We start from the raw sequence: 17,435 nt of genomic DNA, 5'->3' as shown, positions 1-17,435 counted from the left end.
GCGCTTGCACACGAGTGAACGCGAGGAAGAAAATCAAGAAAGAAATGGAGAGGGAAGCAGACAGAGAGAGGCTGCCAATGTTCTTTGTTTTAATTCAAGGTAAACTGACGTTATGTGTTGACAGGACAAGCAATCATCTCCTCGGGTTCTGCTGTCCTCCGCAGGGATTTGGATCAGGGGGGTTCGCGCCTTCCTCTCTCCTGTCTCACAGCAGCCCAACGCTTGACCCCTTGTTTTCTCAATTGCTGTCAGTCAACGTCAGAGCCCCTTTTCTGTGTCAGATATGTACTGACAGCTGTGGCACAGCCAGCTTTTGAGGTCGCACCGGACGCCTTTAACCTCACCAGGCTTGCAGATATCTCTTCCTCTGGTGGCTCACAGGGGCAGGAACAGGTTTGATAAATCTGGCCCAGCTTTGTTCCAGCCAGTGTAATTATCTTCCAATTAGATTAATTCAGTTAGGCCTCTGTCGCATTTACAATACTAACAGCATTCCTCGGAGGCGACCACTCTGTCATGTTAACCGTTACACAATTACATCTGTAAGTGATAATAACTGCAACCATGCGACACGCAAAGCCCCCATAAATAAACATATGCAACAGAGGCAGATGCATTAGGATGAAATAAACAAGCACATATATGAATATTGGAGAGAAGAGAGGAGAAGAGAAGAGAAGAGAAGAGAAGAGAAGAGAAGAGAAGAGAAGAGAAGAGAAGAGAGGATATTTTGAATTTTAACAAAAAAACTTCAAAAAGGGGTTGTGTAAACTGAAAAAAAAGAGAGAGAAAGGGCACAAGACAAACAAAGCTGAAACCCAAGGTTATCATGCATTTTGTTTTTTTGCTGCTGACAGAGTGATGGAGAGAGGTTAAGGTGCTCAACAGCACCCAGACAGGAGAGCAAGGAGACCAAGGTTGGCTTTCTTTTCTCATCCGCCCTCCCCTCTCTCTCTGCAGGCCCCTCTCCTGGTGGTTGCATCTTCTCTCTCTCAACCTCACGTGTTGTGCTCTGGAAAATGCCTCCTGACTGGTGGGCCTAATTACTGGCTCTTCGCTGACCCGCGCTGGACCAAGGCCTCGTCAAAACACTGATTCAACATGAGCCCCGCACCGGCCAGCACCTCACACTAATGAATACTAATGAGTAATTATCACTGGCTGGCTGGCGCTCCGGCCCACTGCAGGGACACATGTTAACATACCCACTTGTAGAGCAGTAGGAGAAGAAGTAGAGGCCCTTCCCCAGGAAACAGGCTACGCAGCCCCGCGCACAAGGCTACACAGGAATATGCAGCCCTCCCTGAAGGGATGGAGCCCACAAGGTTAAACAAAAGTAACACTGAGAGGATTGGAGTGCTGCGACCCCTGTGAGGACTGTTTTGATTGTCATGACCGGTATAGGGCTTAATGTATATTAGGGGCATGCTGTGGCAGTCAATTGACTGTGGGTTAACTCAGAAACTGTGAGTGCCCAGCTTGTTCGGTGATATGATGAAACGTGTCAGCTCAAGCAGGGTGTCAGCGACTAAAGCGATGTCAACACTCCCATTCTGCTTTCTGACAGCATACATTAAAGAGATATTTGGGGTCTGCTGATGTGGGGTTACATGAGGCACTTATGCCTAGTCAGTGAATTGCCTGCAGTAGAGGACCATCAGCTCTCCCCCGTATGGAAAAGCAGCGTGTCGCACCTACAAGGAAGAAGAGCATTGTACTGCTAAATGGCAACAACAGCAATATGTATTATAGCTACCTACGGTAAAAGAAGGCCCGCCTAAAAATCTGTTTGTGTGCAAGCTATGTTTTCAAAATCTTTGCCACTTAACATTTTACATTTTGCCGCTGATGGCAATGTAAATGTGTCCATGTTAAGCACCAAATATGTTCAAAACATCAAAATATTGTGCGATTGACTCCATATAGCGGAGACAATATTTTGATACTTATGGTGCATTGTTTGAGATGAAAATACTAGCCAGCATAAAAGGTGGTTTAAATTAGCCCCAGCCTCGAGCAGCGACAACAATAAAATTAAAACAAGTGCTTTGGGGCGTGCGCCAGCCACAGCCCGGCAGCCAGACTTTGACACGCTTCCAAAACGTCATGTGTTTTGGACACCGTGTGAAAGGCTTCAGTGTGACATCCTGTTTCCACCATGCGGCACACACTCAGACTTATTGTCAGAGAAGACTTGCTTCCCATTTCCAGTGGGTGGGGCAATGACTGTGCATCCAAATTTTCATCTAGAAATGTTATGGATTGGGATCTGATCAAACATGTGAAATCGGGGAGTGATTGGCTCATTTGCGCAGAAGTTATAACAACTTGCTGTCTAATGGCAAAATAATGCCTCGCAACTGCATTGTCGTCCAACTAAAGCCGACAATCTTCACCGTGGATTGGGGTGGATTTGATCAGCCTGCTAGCAGGAGTACACAGAAGTAGAGAAACATCTAATTTCCTGTTGCCATTTGGGGGGGCTATGAGGTTAACCGAACTGCCACGTCAATGTGTTCAAGGCAGCAAACATGAAGTCTGGAGCAGAGTTGAGCATGTAGAGTGGAGTTACAGCATTTTGTGTTTTATGACAACACACTGATCTTGGACGGGCCTCCATGGCCACGCCCTTCAACAGAAACTCACAAAGTGCACCACACAGCATCATCAAGGCCTTAAGTGTTTTTTGTTTTTGTTATTTCATCATTTTAAACCTTTTCTTTAACTTCAATTTCTTTTGGACATTTAAGAGCATGTGATAAAAAGCATTTTCCATGTTCGATTGTCAATTTACAACCAGAGGGATATGGAAAACAAAATAAAGTAGCCATGGTTACAAGTGTCCATTGTCTAAGGGAGTATACAAGTCCATTATCTTAAGATGAATGCGTCAGTTACTCACTGTGTCATAAATCATCCATCTCTTCCATTTACTAGCAAAAGCACTTTCTTTCAATCTGAGCTGAAAAGTCGGCTTTTCCATCCCATAGATCTCAATTTCTAACCACTGCTCATTAGAAGGGGGGTAGGTCTTGTACCAATTTCGTGTTATTGCCTTTTTACTTGTGATTAATAATATCTTGGTTAGATATCTATCACTACCACTTACATCATCATTTATACTTCCAAGGTACATAACTTTATATCCCTTGGGTATTACATATCCCGGAATGTCCTTGATTATAACATGCACATTTTCCCAAAACGATTGTATCTTGTGACATTCCCAAGATATGTGTGCATGATTTGCCTCTTTACTTCCACATGTTCATAGCTGTTGAGAACCAGTTTGTTTACTCTTTATTTTAGGTTTTTATCTCAGCGCGTTTGAGGTTGTTGTGGTCTTCCTCGTGTGTTTGCACCTGAGGGCGCCATTACTGTAACTATAATACTGTATATATTAAATTGTCGTGCAAATGTGTTCAGGGACTCTAGCCAAAGTGTTAAGTTTGGTGCAGACTGAACCATGTGCAACTGAGTTAGAGCATATTCTTGTTAAATGGCAATTCATCACCATTCTCCGCCACGCTCTCCAACAAAAACTCTTTTTGATGAATTTCGTACTCGTAGGTGAAAGCAGTCCCAGGGGCGCTAGTGAGTCATTTTGCCATGCCCATGGCCAAAGCCAATAAAATACGCAGATTTCCACCACGATTTAATTTTGTGCAAAGTTTTGTGAGTTTTTAGCTATTTAAAATCCTCATGATAACAATTTAATTGCACAAATGATAACCTGAGCACTTGCAACAGGCCTTTACATGGATCACATTTCGTGCTTGGGCCCTAATTATCCATCCATCCATCATCTGTACACATTATATGTACGCCGCTGCAGGGTCGCGGGGGGGCTGGAGCCTATCCCAGCTGACTTAGGGCGAAGGCAGGGGACACCCTGGACAGGTCGCCAGTCTATCGCAGGGCTACACATAGAGACAAACAACCACACTCTACGGACAATTTAGAATAATCAATTCAATGTTTTTGGACTGTGGGAGGAAGCCGGAGTACCCGGTGAAAACCCACACTTGCACAGGGAGAACATACAAACTCCACACAGAAAGATCCCAGGCGTCCCAACCGGGACGCGAACTAGCGATCTTCTAGCTGTGAGGCAGCAGTGCTAGCCACTGGGCCACTGTGCAGCCCTGGCCCTAATTATAATAAACTATAATAATAAACTATTTTGAAAGCAGTGATGGGATGTAACTAAGTATATTGGCTCAGTGTAACTTGAGTATTTCCATTTTCCGCTACTTTAACAGGCAAATATTTATTTGATCCAATGAACACTAAATCCAATAACTGGAAAAATTATCAATATCAGATCAACTCATAGAATACAGCACATACTTGCAGGTAAGTATATCAATTTATTATTTTTACTTGTACCTCTGAGACTTAAATAAGTTTGATATCAGACACTAAGACTATTACTGAAGTACTTATTGTATGGGAGAAATTCACTTTCATCAAAATAATATTCAATAACATGATATATTTAGCATTTTGAATAGAAATGTCTAAAGCCAGAGATGACGGTTGTATGACACATATCCCATCCCTTCTCCCCACAAGCCAGTCGTCTGCTTTATCACAGCCGAGCTGGGAAACATACCCAACATAGCGGATCATGTTCTTGCACCTACCACAGGCACACACTTGAGATTTAGTGCGGCTGCAGATGAACCTCTTTACACGTAGCTTTTATTTCCTGTTGACCGCTGAAGTGAGTAGGTGTATTTCACAGATAATACTTCTATACTTCACTACTGCGTTTATGTAAATCAATTTTTGAAAGCAGGACTTCTGCTTGGAACAGCATATTTTCAAATGGCGGTGCTGCCACTTTTAGCTAAGCAAAGAATCCAAGCACCGCTCCCACAACTGGACCTGAGTTATAAACCAACTCACAGAACAGTTCAGCATATCATCGAAGAGAGCTGCGTATGTCTCACAATGAGAACACTGGTTGAACTTTGTCATTGTTGGAGCGGCTCACTGCAGGTTCAAACATGTTACTGTTGAAGTTTTTAGTGTCGAAGTGTTACATGCAGAATGTTTATTTATGCATAAAAATACTCTGATTTCATTATGTTACTGCTACATTTTTAACCTTTGATCATTCTCTCCTCATACTGCTTTGGTACTGCTCAAAACAACATTTACAACCCAATACCACACCAGGAAGAGGGATTCATGTGAACACAAGATTTTGGCCAAACTAAAAAATAAAAAATAAATAAAAAGCTAAGAAGTGAGTTCACCCTCTTTTCCACATTCCTGGTGTTAACTCATCTTCATTGTAGGAATATTTCTGTCTGGCAATTTTTGGATTAAATTACACTAAACTACCTACTCTAAATGTGAGTGTGCCTCCTCCTGTGCCTGTGTGTGCATGCATGCGTGCATGCGAGGAAGTGTGCACACGCTGGTTTTCCCCCTTGTGAGGAAATGTAAAACTTCTTGGTGTGTTATTTTTCTCCCCACCGTTTGTTCTTTTGATCTGTGTGTACATTATCTCCAGCTCTTTGAATTTCAATTTCACTGTCATGTAAGCTCTTTTCATCACAGCCGACGGTTGCAGCTCTAATAATATTCAACTTTTAGGTCACAGTGGAATGCTAATTAGATTGCTATTTTAATTAATATGTCCCTGCAGGTTTCCATATCAAATCAGTTTTAACACTGCATCGTGCACTTTGAGCCAATAAATTACAATGAAACCCCAAAATAAAAACCACTTCAAAAAAGGGAGGATTTTAAGGTGTACAGGAGCAGCGCTCGTTTGAACTGTGTTTACATAAATTGCTTATTGTTGCTTAATAAACTGCATAATATTAACCACATTGGGGTATGTTTGAAACTGTTCCAATAAGCCATAATGGGTGTTGCTATTTTCTACTAATATATCCATACATGAACCTGCTCACAAGATAAAAGCCTCTGATTAGCTGGTTACTTTCAAGGGCAGTACAGTGTTAAATGTGCTTTAAACAGAAGGAGATAAGTGCCGGTGTTGTAATATTACGGACTGTGTGTGTGTGTGTGTGTGTGTGTGTGTGTGTGTGTGTGTGTGTGTGTGTGTGTGTGTGTGTGTGTGTGTGTGTGCGTGCGTGCGTGTGTGCGTGCGTGTGTGTGTGTGTGTGTGTACGTACGTGTGTGTGAGGTGCTGCTGCTGTTGGCATTTAAGCCCTTAAAAGTGCTTCACTTTCCATCAGTGTGTCATTTGTCTGTCAGCAGTTCTATGTGTGTGCACGTGCAAGCCCATGTATCTGCTTGTGTGTGTGTGTGTGTGTGTGTGTGTGTGTGTGTGTGTGTGTGTGTGTGTCACCCTGGATCCTCAAATGGTTGTTTTGTCCTGCAGCTCAGGGTGTCCCATTCATCATGTTGAGAGGGAACAGAGAGGCCTGGGATATAAGCACCGCTGTATTCCTCTCATAATCAAAGGTCATACTGGGGCCCAGTGTTCAAATTGCTTTACTTCACTGCAAAGGAGACACTCACATGAACAGACACACACACACACACGCACGCACAAATTAGTTGTCATGCTGAAATTATGCCACGCCACATATGCTGTTTTGAGGTATGAATCAGGTTTTAATCCAAACCTGTTTTAATGTTCTATTTTGTCTTTAAACAGGTTGTGTATTTCCCATTCCACCACCTGCATAAAAAACAGCAAACGCATCATCTCTCGCTGACCCCTGAGTATCAATAATCCCCCATCTGCATCAGTTTCGTTTGAACTTTTTGTCTGAAAAATTATGATTGAATTTAAGTTTTCTTGTCCAATGTTGTTCACTCCAATTCTGCTCTCACCATATCTCAATTTCTGTAAAAACTCTTTCTGGAACAGATTCATGAACAGCCCGCTTCCTCCCGCACAACCTCCTTAGGAGCAGGAGAGCCAGGCTTTTGCACACTAACAAAAAATTGATATTCATGGGGACGGGAGGGGGGGAAACTATTTGGATGTTTATTATACTTTAAAATGAAGTGATCCGCATTTCGCTGCCTGCGAGGTAATTAATGTGGGGAAATCTTGAATTAAAGATGTAAATCCTGACACTTTGGCAGGGGGGCCGGTAAGGGACAGTGGTCTCCAAGGTCTAGATTATTCTTAGCGTATACCAATTAACACCATGTATCTTCTTTTATGTTCACTTCAATTAAGAGCCTTTACAATTTTTAAGTTCTTTTCTTCTCAGTAGTTAGAGAATGTCAGAGAGACTGATCAAAGGCATTAGCTGCCGTCCGCGCACCATAGGTAATGCTGCTTTGCATAAAGAAATCTGCATATTGCTAAGAAGGTTTTCATTTCATTTTGCATGAATTACAGAGCCAGAGATGCAGTAGTAGATCAGTAGATGTGGAGGTGTGAGCACGCACACAAACACACAAGACAAAGCATTCGGCACCGAATCATCAAACTTCTTTAATTTTGATTTCAGCACCATGGTGACAACATCAAGATGAAACAGGCTACGACCAGTTGAATGAATAAGATTTTTTTAAATTTTTTTTAAGTTTCCTGTTGTTTCTCCAGCTGTTGGGATTGTAAAAGAAAGATTGGGGCTTCTGTTACAAGCTGTCGCTCACTATTAAGAGTGTTAATAACGTTCAAGAGCGAGCGCTGCTATGTTAGCACCCAATAACTCCGGCTCCTGGAGTAATCACACCTTGATTTATGTGGGTGATTTTGGTGCAACTGTCTCACAAAGGCTTTGCTTGTTTTCTAGATCACCATCTTTTAAATAGGCCTGCAAATCAGACCAGGCCTATTAGCCTTCTCCTCTACGCCACTGCTTCTCTCATTTGTTTTGCTGCTTTATTCCCTCCTTCCTTTGTAGTTTTTAGCCTCAGGAGCCTCTATCTCCCCATTTTGTCAGAATTCTTTGTATAGTTTTGTGCACTTGCATGAGAGCGTTTGCAGATTTAAACGCATGTGTGTGCGAGCATTCGTCCACCTCTACGCGGCCGGCGCTGAAACTCTTAACCACAGTGAACAAACACAGGCAAAAACTAACAAACAACCTGTTTGTTCGCGATAATCACTGCTACTTAATTCATTTACGCTGTCAGCCACCAATAAATCAATGAGCAAATGAACTGACCGGCTATGAGGAATAGCTGTCCGCTGTGTGGATCTGTATTATTCTATTGATGTTCCACCAACGGTCGTCCTGGAGATATTGAATGCTCTTTAAGCGAAGTGCTGACATCATAATAAAAGGCCACCACGGACTGGCCGGCTGTGCGGTTTGGGAGCTTCGGGCTAAAGAGACGGACGGCCTCTGAAGGAGAAGAAGAAAGGCAATCTTCAAAGTCAATACTGCAACCAAGTGCTCTATGTGGTCGCATTTACTGCACATAATGAAACTACAAATAGCCTCTTACAGAAAACACACACACACAGTAGATGCACTAATATAAAAGACAGTCATAGAAATGGGGCTGCAGTCAGAATAATTATATGATAATGATAAATCGTGTGTTCAGTGGTTTCTTTTGACACTAATAGCACTCCTGACTTGTTTTGAAACCCGTCAGTTTAACTGAAGCCTCTCCTGCCCCGCATGAGATTTGTGGAATATATATCAGAATTGACATTGCATAGAGTTTATTTTTAAATCTACTCAAATGCACTTTCACCCCGGTGAGTGTGCATCTGTACCTGACTTTTCTGATGACAGTATATTTAATCCATTGTTCGTGACTTCATAAAAAAAATGAAGGGCTGGCAAATTCAAACATCAAAACATTAAGTCGGGTGCTATGTCTGTGTAGCTGTGTGTTTTCATAACCCGAGTGTCTCAAAGCATTATTAACAAAAAAAAAAAAAAAAAAGAAATCTTTCGCTCAGCCTTGCATTTCTCAGGCCCAGCAAAAGTAGCACGAGGAGGGCTGCACCGGTGCCGACACAAGGCACACGTAGCACAGACAGCCATCTAGTGTTGGAAAGGAGCATTTGCACGGATCCAGAGAAGGGGAGAGCCACTTCACTGTAGACACTGTGTTCATACCTTCATTTGGCTTTAACGGACACAGAATGAGGGACGTTTTTTTCCCCCACCGGAACAGACACACAGGAATATATTACAATGAACTAACAAAGCCCGTATTAGGAGTTATTTGTTGTGTGTCATCATTACACCCACAAATTGGAAGAAAAACTCATGTGCTTTTGTACTCTGGAACCAGGCAACAGAGGTACGCTAATGGTCAGAACTTGTGTTTTTCAGCCCACACAGAACACAGCGCAGCCCGGTTTAGCCTAATAGCTAGCGGCTGCAGGAGCTTCACCTCTCCCAGGGATGCTACTGAAATAACAAGGCATCGGCACCTGGAGACTTCTGCGTCCACCTCCTTTCATGAGGAAAAAAAACCTTTCTTTGCTGCTACCGTTCCCCCCTGTTTGCATCACAACCAGGAGAAAAAGATTTTAAAAAAGAAAAAAAAAAAAGGTGATTTCGTTAATGTATGCAACCCAAATAAACAAAGATTATAAACAAATGTGTGCTATTGTGTGCATATTGGGAGCATGAATATGTATTTGCTGAGCGTTCAAACAAAGACACAAAGGGAGGCCCAACCTGTTGTCGGCTCAGCCCCTTTTCTCCCTGCTGTGAAAACCCTGCTCCCTTAATAATCACACATCATTATGACAATAGATGTTAGGCAAAACACATAAGCCACGCACAAATCACACAAGGAGACAGAAGCACAGGCAGACAAACACGCATAAATACTGTACATGGCGCATATCATCACAGCTTCGTGGATTCCTTCACCTCATCCGTTAGGATCTAAAAAATATGTGACACATTTTCACAGTTCAGCCCCTCGCTCCCCCCGCTGCTGTAAAGGTCCCGGCCCCTGTAGCCACGAGCTGCTCCCGCAGACTTATCTTCTAATTGCTTTTCATTGATCCTGTCCGATCAGGTGCCTAATGTTCATCCTTTTCCCGACACCGTCTCCCGAGCACTTCTGCCAGTCCTAATCTGAGAAGTGCGTGTCCTTTCCTGTGCTTATAATAAACCCAGACACCAGAAAAAAAAAAACAGGAGGATTGTTTTCCCACTGTGTGAAAAGGTTTCATCGAAAAAAGAAAAAAAGGAAAAAAGAAAGACTCCATTTGCTTGTGCATTTATGCGCACACATGTGTACTTGCATGAAACAGAATATTCCCTGGCCTGCTGTCAGTTCCCATGCAGACCAGATGAGGACATTTGTGCTCATGTTGGGGCTTTAAATATTTTGGATGCATTGTGGACAAGTTCATTACCTTAAGACAGGAAGACAAGTGTGTGTGCCTTGGACAAGATAATGAGTCTGTTTATTTTGGAAGACAGACAGTGAGGCTCATCCTGGAAGGTGATCCAGATCAAGGATTTGGGACAGAAACCCGCAGGCTCCTCCTCAAGATTAAATGATGTCAGCATCAGAAGTGAAGGCCAATGTGTGTTGGCAGGCGCTGAGCTGGACTTCTGAGGGATATTACAGTTTGTATGACTATCAGTGGACAGCACATAACTCTGAATACATTTTCTTGGGCTTTTTTTTCTCCCAGTAATACCCTGAACCTGGACTATAGCCATGAGCCTGCACGCTGACACACACACACACACACACACACACACACACACACACACACACACACACACACACACACACACACACACACACACACACACTAAACTCATCTGTCTCTAAGGAGCTGTATCACAGCGTCAGTTTAATATGCAGGCCAGTTCTTGGTGGTATCAGATCAATGGAGAGTTTCAAATCAGACACAGCCGCTGAGACAGACAGAAGAGGCCATCTTTGGCGCACATTAACAGGACACTTTCCTTCCCCTCAAGATCACAGCCACTCCGTTTTTGATGGAGCCATTGAGTAACACTCAACCGTCTTGTGATGCTCATTAAAAATATTATCTGTAAATGCGGAGAGTTCTTTTTGCTCCACATTGTGTGATTGGGTTACTTTGAAAATAATGGTCTAATTACAGCAACTTAATGTGTTATTATACTAACCCATCTCTGGAAAGATGTAAAATGGTAACCTTGAGTTCTTTGTTTCCCATCCCTGTCTTTTTACAAAACCGCAATCTGCTGTTAATACTTTCCAAATTCCTTCAAGAGAAGCTGTAAGTGTCTGGCTTTGAGGCACAAAATAGTAAGGCACTTCAGTCACTTAGCTCACATTTTGTTTTCATTATCTTCTTGATCTGCAAATTGTTTTGTTGCTATAAACTATAGAAATCAAAGCTTTCATGGCTCTATTCAATCATTTCAATTAGTTTAACCGTATAAAACTGAATCTCAATCAAGTAACTGCTCCCCTACAGCTCACCTACGTTCTAGTTCACCCTCTACGTCGAGCGACACAAATTCCCCAAAAGCCTCTACTCATCTCACTTCATGTATACACTCAAACTGTTTCATATATATGCTATAAGGCGGCAATCATCTGTGCTGTTGCCGACTCGGTTCGAGCCTCTGCCTGCCTTTGCCCGTGCATTATTCAGTCTTTTCCTGAAGTAACAGCAGCCCTCTACATGCAGGAACGCCGACCACTAACACACTAATGTTATGTAAAAATGAATGATGAAATTCAAGGAGGCCAAATGAAAGAGAAACCACTGTGTGCTTGTGCTCTGTGTGTGTGTGTGTGTGTATGTGTGTGTGTGTGTGTGTGTGTGTGTGTGTGCACGCGTGTCTATATATGAGCAAATGCCAGCCTGATGTGAGCTTGTGTGTGTGTGTGTGTGTGTGTGTGTGTGTGTGTGTGTGTGTGTGTGTTCAAAGGTGAGGCCTTGGGTGATGCAGAATGGGATTCCCTTACCTCCTATAAGTACAGAGGAGGATAAAAGCCAGCTGTAATGACCTTGGTATAATAAGGCCTCACTGATTTCCATGATTTTCTTGCTTCCATGCCACGAATCTGCTATTCCATAGGAGGGGTGAGGGGGGGGAAAAAAAAGAGGGCGCCTCGTCCGGCCAAACTTTAGTGTCCAACAACATTTGCCCAGAATCGAACACAAGCTCTTGTTCCCATGTTCAAGTCATTATTTTAAAGATTATTATCTCGAGGCAAATTAATAGATGAAACACATTTTTCTTAATGGGCTGGTCCTCTTTTTTTTCTTTTTTTTTAGGTGACCAATTTACGTGCAATTTCCTTAATTCATGGAGTTATTTAGCTAGTGATGTAATGCTTGTTCCTTTTTATCTTGAAAGCGAAAGGCAGCGTGTTGTCTGGGGCTGCTCAGTGCAGCTAATATGGCACAACGAAATGAAAGGCTTCAAAAGAGCTTTTCCACTTGGAGCTGATGTAGTGCTGTGGCTGACCTCCAAATGTGATTAGACTGCAGTAAACACAACAATAGCAAACAATAAACAACTGGTAATTGGTGTGATCCTCTGTTCCAACGAGATCTTTCTTGATTTGCTATGAATTATGAGCATTAGTGTTTGTGCACGCCGTGGCCCTGTGAGGATATCAAAAAGCTCCCGCTCCGTCTTGATGGGCCTGTCTCATTAAAGGAGGAATGGAGGCCAGTGTGGGGTAGTGATGTAAAGTGCATTCATCAGTATAACTGGCATGAACTCACCTCTAATTCACACTGTCTCCGTGCACTTATGTGAGATGAATTTACTCAAATGAATATTGTGTGTGTGTGTGTGTGTGTATGTGTGTACAGAGAGAGAGAGAGAGAGAGAGAGAGAGAGAGAGAGAGAGAGAGAGAGAGAGAGAGAGAGAGAGAGAGATTGGGAAAGGTGCAGCCCAGAAGCATCCCAGGTGAAGTGTGCCCTCTACAGGTAGCTTTTATATTCTTGAATATCTGCTGTACTGTATGTGCATCAATACTAGCGTGCAGAAAATGTGCAAATGCTGCTGAAGTTAGGAGTTCTTGAAAACAGCATATACCACGTCACAAACACGCCGAATGTGAGTCTGTCATGTATCCGTGAATACAGAGGCGGCTCTTTTCGGCGCGCTCACAGCCAGGTTTTCCTGCTCGAGCTCTCCAACGCCATACATGCCACCTCTTTCATTAATATGTGATGAGAGAGAAAATCTCCAAAGACCCCAATAGACAGAGGCATTGTTTCTCTTTTAAAGTCATCTCAGATGGAAGGAGCAAACTTCAGAGCGTTAGTGAAGTGTCTAATGAAAGAAGTCTCCTCCTCTGCGGCTCCATTTCGCACGGCGTATTAGGAATCTAAATGTTGACTGAAGACAGTTTGATTCTCCGTCTGTGATTTTCTTAAGGAATAAAAACAGTGTAGCGTGTTTACAGTGTAGCCATGAAAGAGCTATGAGAAGGCTCATCACTACTCGATGCCATTTTGGGAGGCGGAAAAGTGAGGTTCATACCACAGTTCATTTGAAAGCCATATCAAACAGAGGATGTTTAAGACCAAGATCAAAGCGTTATCTGGTCAAAAATATCACTAGACTAGCTACATTCTTGTAAAATTGTTACTTTATGCAAGCAGTTATTTCAACAATGGTGGGCTATTATTGGAAATGAGACACAGAGAGAAATATCTACAAATCTCTGCTGCCTCTTAACTTTATGCAGTAATATGCACTATGCACAGTGGAAACCTAAAGTGACATTTCAGGACCATCGTGGCAGCTGGGGTATCTAAACTGATATCTGAAAGTTTAAATCAGCCTGTAACAAGCAACAGCTTGTCATATCTATTAATTTAGTGCAACAAAGCAGGACTACACATATTAAAATAATACATATAGGGCTTGGGAGGGTGTAGGATTTTTTTTCCCTGTTCTTTACTCAGCTGAACACAACATGCAACAACTCTCTGTCAAAGTACTCTGCCCTCAGAAAGTGTGGAAAATCTAACATTTAAGATAGATAAACAACTAGCTTTTAATTTCATTCCAGCCAAAATACTGGAACCACATACATTTTTTTCTGCACAGTGTGGATGAGAGAAGAAAATGATAAGGGAAGATGAAAACAGGCATGTAGCCCAACATGCTCAGTCATGACAGTGGGACAGTGTCACTGAGGGGAGAGGAGGTGAGGCGCTTTTATCTAAATTCTGGAATTCTGCAGCACAGATATCATCAGGTCTAAGACATGCAGTGTTGAATGTAATTTGCTGATATACGATCCGCTGTTTACTACAGAACACTGATCTTCTTTGAGGAGGGAGGTTGTGTGTGTGGATGATGTGGAGAAAGAGGCCATAGCAAGTTGTTTGAACAGCTGATAATTAATCAAAATTCTGAAGTATAAATATACTTCACACCACTTAATGTACTGATGTGTTTTTACAGTTCCCAGCTCTGTCTTTCTGTTCCAATTAAAAAGTAATCCCTCTCTAAAGGTAACAAAATGCTTATCCTATCTAGGTTTAAAATTGACGGTTTACGACACAGAAAGTGGTTGGTTGATTTAGGAAGAAAGCATGTATTGTCCCAAGAATATTTTCGTGCACAGCTTAAACTACAATCACAGCTCAAAAGTATGTTTTTGTTTTTCTTCACTGAAATAATTTTGAAAAGTTTCTCAAACCACCATCAACTGCATAGTGTCACATACGACGGCATATCCAGTACAAAGATATGTATTCAAAGAAACTAAAATCAAATTTTAAACAATGTTCCAGAGTAGATGTCAAAACCTTGTGTGAACTTTTGATCTTTTTCCTTCAGTATGTATTTAAAATTGATTTAAATTTTTTTTTAAAGTGTTGCAAAATTATTTTTTTGTGTAGATGACTGTGGTGTGCCTTATTTCTGACTCACACAAAAATTAACAACAGCTGGTCCAATGACGGATCAACAGCCAGAAGTGGAAAAGCAGGCTCACACAGAGCTCGACGTGTCATCTTCATGTCCGAGTACATTGGTAACTCTGGAAACACCAGAATTCCCAGGAGCACAGAGGACCTGCAACCTTTGCAATCACAAACATCTGGGAATCGAGTATCAGTAATGTGTTTAAATTTCACGATGTAAGTATATAAGTAAAAGGGAAAAGTACTTGCCAAAGCACTATTTGAACTATTGGGTACTTTATGTCTAAATTAATTTTCTTATTACAACTGGATGAGCTAAAAGTTACTGATAAATAAGGTGCCTTCTTTAAGAATGATGCTGAAGTCATCTAAGTTGTACAGTCCATTAAAAATCTGAGTTTGAATCTGGAAATATGTTTTTGAGAAACAAAGAACAAAGTTTCATCCACACTGTGAAACAAACTTTAACCTTAAAATAACTGTAGCCTATTGCTTATTCTACTATGTACATAGACAGTGGTATGGTCCGAATAACTCTCCACAGCGTACAGCTACAACACAACACTTTCAACTCTATTCACTCTCCTTATTAGAGCAGATTGCTTATCGCCTACTTCACAGAGCACCCATATAGCATTGCTGACAGCAGTTAGGGAGAGCTGCACACATGAACTCCTCACTAACACTTTCCTACGCTAACCAGCTGTCCCCCTGTGGTTTCAGCCTCGGCCAAACCTTTGAAATGTCCTTCAAGGCGTGAAAAAACAACATGCACACTGCTTTGGGTAAAATCCTATTTGTACACTGTAATTACGCTTTGAAAAGTTGCAAAGTTTAAAGTTTCAAGACCTTCACTTTTTCTCTTCTCATTTCTGATATTGATTAGGTTCTAAAACACATGTTTCGAAAACACACGCTGTTCTAAAGAACAAAGAGGTTTCTCATTACGTGCTGCGCCTCGGACAACTTTGAATGTTTCAGATTTGATTTGTTGGTGTTATCAAGGGAAGCAATCAGGAGCATTCGGTCAATAATTTTCACAACCGTGAAACCAACATTAATTTGCTCTAAACAAAAAAAAAGGCTACAGGCACTTTGAATGTGGTCATTAATGAGAGAGAGGTTTAGGCTGATAGGTGTCTCTAGGGTCTCTCATGCTGAAAATATAGAGAAACAGAACATAACACTCTCCAGTCCATTTCAGGTGATTTTTCATCCATAAATATAAAACTGTGATGGACCTCCACAAGAATGAACCTTTTAACTAACTGTTTAAAAATCAAATTAATCTATCCTCAAAAATGTATGCATAATGTATGCTAATATAGAACAAAACAGAAACAATTATAACAAATAATTATATTAAAATTAAATACCACCCCCTAAAAAACAATGATTTGTTTAGGCCTACAATGTATCATTGCCGAAAGGGACTGATTGGTCTAGACAGCATTTGTTATGTTGCCTGCCTGATAATAATTACCCAGCGATGCTGTATTTACAGAAATATTGAGTAATTAAGATGTTGTTTTTGGTTGTAGTGCTTGCTTGAGTAAAAAAACATTTCAGGTGAAATTGTTACTGCACCATTAATGCCTGACCCTGATGTCATGAAATCTGTTTTTGTATTTTTTTTAAGATGTTAGCCACTCAAATGCAACCAAAAAAGTATTTATTCAACCTTTAAAAGGGTATTAAAATAATATGGTGGTGGCCATGGCCTGCTTTTCGGATTTGGTATCTTATGCAGAGTTGGAAATTTCCATCCTCCTGAAAACAATCCATTCCATTTTATTGCCCCAGGTGTCAAATATGGTGTGCATTATTTAAACTGACCTTTTTTTCTTATGTTGGTTGCTTTCTATGCTGGGGATACAATGAGGGAGCCACAATGTCTGGGACCACTCCTCCTGCAGCAATCAATAAGGATGCCCAGTTCCATACACACCAGGTGCTCAGGCCGGCTGCTTCCAGGCTAGAAGAGGAGAAAGGAGAGTGGAATCAGGTGCAGATGTAGCATTGTTATTCATGCAAAGAGAGGAAGGATCAAGTTTATAAGAGGCTAAATTGACCCCATAGAACTAGTTTCCTAGAAATGAGGACCGCAATAGTAAGTAATGACAGTATTTACTGTCCACAAAACACTGTATTGTGGACTTGGCACATGGAGGGATTTAACTAAAAACTGTACTAGAGGACAGTTTTGAGGTAATTTACTGGGGTATTTTCTACTATACATGTTGCCTCATGTCATTTCAAGGGAAACTTGTACTTTTAACTATTTTTTACTTTTTTTAGAATAAGATTTGTCGCAAATTTGCCCAACTTAACTAAAGTGGTTAAACTAATATCTACATGCACTACAAACAAACAATTTTAAATGTGAAACCACCACTAATTGGCAAATTATCCAGTAATATGTTATAGTGAGTGCTGAATTAGAAGGGCCACTCTACAGCAACATTTTGCTTATCATACTTACCTTCAATTATTTACGGAAGATTTCGGTTCCAGAACTTAATATTGAATATTTTAAACACAAGTAAACGCTCTCAGTACTTCTTCAAGTATGACTTCTTCGGGATGAAAGCGAAGAACGTGGGTTGTAGTTCTTTTTTTTTTTTTCGTGGATGAGAAATCGGGGAAATGAAT

General features: G+C 41.4%; 1 long non-coding RNA gene across 3 annotated transcripts; it reads right to left on the bottom strand.

Moving 5' to 3' along the window:
• Positions 1 to 1,364: 1,364 nt before the first annotated feature.
• LOC119025418 lies at positions 1,365 to 17,259 on the bottom strand. 3 transcript variants are annotated; one of them, XR_005076816.1, is made up of 5 exons: positions 16,620 to 17,259; positions 14,791 to 15,940; positions 8,118 to 8,297; positions 6,332 to 6,485; positions 1,365 to 1,694 (listed from the first exon to the last, which is right to left on the bottom strand). It is a non-coding gene; the product is annotated as an uncharacterized LOC119025418 (long non-coding RNA). The 3 variants fall into 3 exon arrangements; XR_005076815.1 differs by lacking the exons at positions 1,365 to 1,694; positions 6,332 to 6,485 and having other exon boundaries at positions 7,498 to 8,297; XR_005076817.1 differs by lacking the exons at positions 1,365 to 1,694; positions 6,332 to 6,485 and having other exon boundaries at positions 7,498 to 8,297; positions 14,791 to 14,959.
• Between the last annotated feature and the right edge of the window lie 176 nt (positions 17,260 to 17,435).

This window comes from Acanthopagrus latus, chromosome 9, assembly GCF_904848185.1.
Source record: "Acanthopagrus latus isolate v.2019 chromosome 9, fAcaLat1.1, whole genome shotgun sequence".
Classification (NCBI taxonomy): domain Eukaryota; kingdom Metazoa; phylum Chordata; class Actinopteri; order Spariformes; family Sparidae; genus Acanthopagrus; species Acanthopagrus latus.
Note: the sequence above shows the minus strand (reverse complement) of the source record. Positions and strands in the feature narration are given on the sequence as shown.